At 31.9% G+C, this 3,800-nt stretch overlaps 1 pseudogene; it reads left to right on the plus strand.

The window, feature by feature from the left end:
* LOC137620231 (uncharacterized) overlaps positions 1 to 3,800 on the plus strand; it is a 101,808-nt pseudogene that overhangs the window by 34,479 nt on the left and 63,529 nt on the right.

The raw sequence follows: 3,800 nt of genomic DNA on the forward strand, positions 1-3,800 counted from the left end.
AAATGGTCATGGAAATAATGAAATAACATTTTGACATAAATAGATATTTAATAAGTTAATGCTACTGTAGTAGTTTTTCCACTCATGTTAAAGTCAGACGTTACGTTTTAAACTTAAGGTATCAAAGGGAAATATTTTTTTAAACAACGTATTAAGGGATATACCAGTGATTAATAATATTGGTTATATTAATAACACCATTTATGGTTTTTTATATTTAACTTTCGCCTTATATTTCTTTTTGTTTATCACAGTCACTTGAATCAACGTATCCGATTTTTTTTTTACATCAGTTGATTTTATTGTTATTATAGTTGTTGTTTGTCTGGTATCATAAAATGCTGATTATTTCATATTAGATTCGGCAATTTCTTTCAAGGCCACATGAAAAATATCTGAAATATTTAGAAGCAGGAATCATTTCTGCTCTATAATAAAAATTAAGTATATATATATATATATATATATATGAGGCCCTTTCCGTCAATAGGCGTAGGAGGAGGAGATGATGATTGTATATGTATATGTGTATATATACTGTATATATATATATATACACACACACACATATATATATACATATATATATATATATATATATATTCCTGTTTCGATGAGCGGGATTGCCAAACTTACGACTAATCGGTCTCTCCCCGTTCCTCGGGTAGTGGTAGCAAGGGAGCAGTCACACCATGGTGAGAGGGGTACCCCGAGAGGAACACTTGTAAATTGCAATCTCCCACAAATTACCCAAGTTACCAATTTGTAGTTAGGAAAGCGGGAGTGTTGGAAAGGGTTAAATCTTTGTGTGTGCATATCTAAGTAGGTATTTAGCCGTCGTATATGACGGGTTGCGTAAATATAATATATTTGCACACGAGCATACACGATAATGAGGATCTTGGAAGAAAATTTAAGTGAATGAACAATGTAAAAACTCCAGTGACACACAGCTGAATAGAAATGAATAATTCATTAATAGGTTATACACAAAAGCATCTATAGCCCTTCTTGGGAAAACTTTAAACAACACGCAACTCGAACATCAGTGTTGGAAAGTTGCTAATGATTTTCTGTTTGTGTGTCGTTAAATGGAATGATTTTATTCTCTCTCTCTCTCTCTCTCTCTCTCTCTCTCTCTCTCTCTCTCTCTCTCCACTTCTCCTGCTTGAATGTACTCTTGGGCATACTCTCTTATTACTCTTCCTCTTTTTTTTAAGTTTGTATAGTTTATATATGAAAGATCTGTTTTGATATTGTTACTGTTCTTGAGATATGTTGTTTTAATTGTTCATTGTTTCTCTTGCAGTTTAATTATTCCCGTGTTTCCTTTCCTCACTGGGCTAATTTTACCTGTAGGAGCGCCCTTGGGCTTATAGAGTCCTGCTTTTTTAACCAGGGTTGTAACATAGCTGATAATAATAATAATGATAAGGCTCACGCATGCCTTTTTTCATCTGTCTGTAGAGAGATGTGTTTTTTTTCCTTTCAAGAATTAAACACCAGGCTGAAGGCTGGGACAGGGTCCCTTTACTGTTAGGTTTGCTTTTAAATATAATCTCGACTTTAATTTCTAAAATGGATATATTGAGCAAAATCAGAGCTATTTTATACGAACATGTCCATGTCTTAATTTCTCTTGTTATTAGATTGATTTTATTCAATTTGATTATGTTTATGTTGGTGGAAAGTAAATGAGACTTAAATAGTCTTTATATACTGTCGAGCAAGGTATAATTTTTTTTTTTAATTGAAAAGCAGATTTTTAATATCAAAGGCATGTTCATATCAGTTATCTAATGGACGAAGGTAGTGAGGGAGTAACATTATGTATTGTACAAATGCAAACTTTTTTTTAATTATTGATTATTAATTTTTTTTTTTTTTTTTTTTAGTTAAATCTAATAGAGATGTTAGTTCGTGGATTTTCATTATACTGCTTAATTATTTTCGCCTCTTTAATAGTTAACTAAGATTTTGAGCTGTAGATTTTTCGGAGTTTTCATTATTAAATTATGTATTGAGTTTAATTAACTATTTGTTTATCTTTGATTGTAGGTTTTACTGTCAGGTCAGCACTTATTTTTTTTAATACTCTCTCTCTCTCTCTCTCTCTCTCTCTCTCTCTCTCTCTCTCTCTCTTTTTTTTTTTTTTTTAGCCATAGATTACTGTACTGAATAAATCGTAAATTATATTCATTTGTGATGTCCTTATTGATCTAATTTGAAAATCATATCCATTTCTCCTCAGGGATTTTATGGAGGAACAGCTGATGAGGTATGGAGACATACTACATAATCTATGGCGCCCCTATTCACCACCAGCTACGTAAGTCTTATTCATACTGTATACCAGTATACGCGATCCGTAAAAAATGACTGCTCTCTCTCTCTCTCTCTCTCTCTCTCTCTCTCTCTCTATATATATATATATATATATATACATACACACACTGTATAGCCAGACACTTGCTCTTTGTTATATACGTAGATTATTTTCAGTATACTTGGGTATTGTAGTCTATGGATCACTTTTTAATTTGCTGAGTATATTTTGTATACACATATACTACCATCGGCAGCGACTGAGCATACAATTATGTTTATGTTGAACATGACATGTGTCCTCTTCATAGATATCACTCTCTCCTCATAGTTATTATGTCATAGCTATTATAACTTTGTTACTGATCTTAAAATATGTTAGTCTTCATTCAGTAATTTTCATGTAGTTTATTTATTTCCTTATTTCCTTTCCTCACTTGGGTATTTTTACCTCTTATCATAATTTAAAAAAAATGAATATTTCTACTTGCTGTTGAAATTTTAAAGATAATTGAAGAACATTGAACTTCGCTGCTATTTTGTGTTGTCAAACTCCTATTGTAGTCTAGTTGCTTCTAAAACAGAGACCAAATAACTGCATTTTTTATAATGATTAAAATAGCGATATTTATAAAAAGGAAATGTTTAATACTTCTATAACTTTTTTTTGTTTCCTTTTTCTCTTTCCCATTAAACTTTTTTGTTTCCTTTTTCTCTTTCCAATTACAGAAGTCCACCAAAATCTTCCTCCTCATCAGTACCCGGCTCCACGAAAGTCCAGAAAATTCGGACTGATTCTAAAGGACATTTGAAACATCCGTATGATGCCCAAGGATACTCGTGCCCCTCTAATATGGACCGTAGGACTCTCTCCCAAGCCAAAAATACAAGGGGCAAATGGAAGATGATCGTTAACGTAGAAGGTCTTAAGGTCGGGGATCCTCATCTTTTGCAGGTAAGTTTTGAGCCTTCTTGTAATGTTACGGGAAGAGAATTTTGTTTTTGAAATTTTTGTAACCAAGGTAGGTGTAGTCAGTTATTGACATTAAATGTTTGTTTTTTGTTTTTTTGCAGATAACTGTTAATTATGGTATTGTTTTATATTTTTTAATTCTTTGTAGCCAAGGTATGTGTAGTCAACTATTGACATTAAATGTTGCTTTTATTAGAAAACTGTCTTTTGTGGCATTGTTTTGTTAAAAGAAAGCAAACATAAAATTGTAAAAGAATATATTGTTCATTATGGGTGTTGTGTAATGTTGCTGAATTAGCATTTCATATTTTTATAGCAAAGAATGGTGTAATCAGTTATTAAATGCTGCTTATAGCAGAGAACTGTTTGTTATGGTATTGTTTTGGTAAAAGAAAGCAAGCATGAAAAGGTAAAACAACACATCTTGAAGATTGTTTATTTCGAGCTCTGGAAAGGCCATTCTGTGAGCAATTTTAGTCAAATTTTAAGTGCTTCTACAAGC

This window comes from Palaemon carinicauda, chromosome 26, assembly GCF_036898095.1.
Source record: "Palaemon carinicauda isolate YSFRI2023 chromosome 26, ASM3689809v2, whole genome shotgun sequence".
Lineage (NCBI taxonomy): Eukaryota > Metazoa > Arthropoda > Malacostraca > Decapoda > Palaemonidae > Palaemon > Palaemon carinicauda.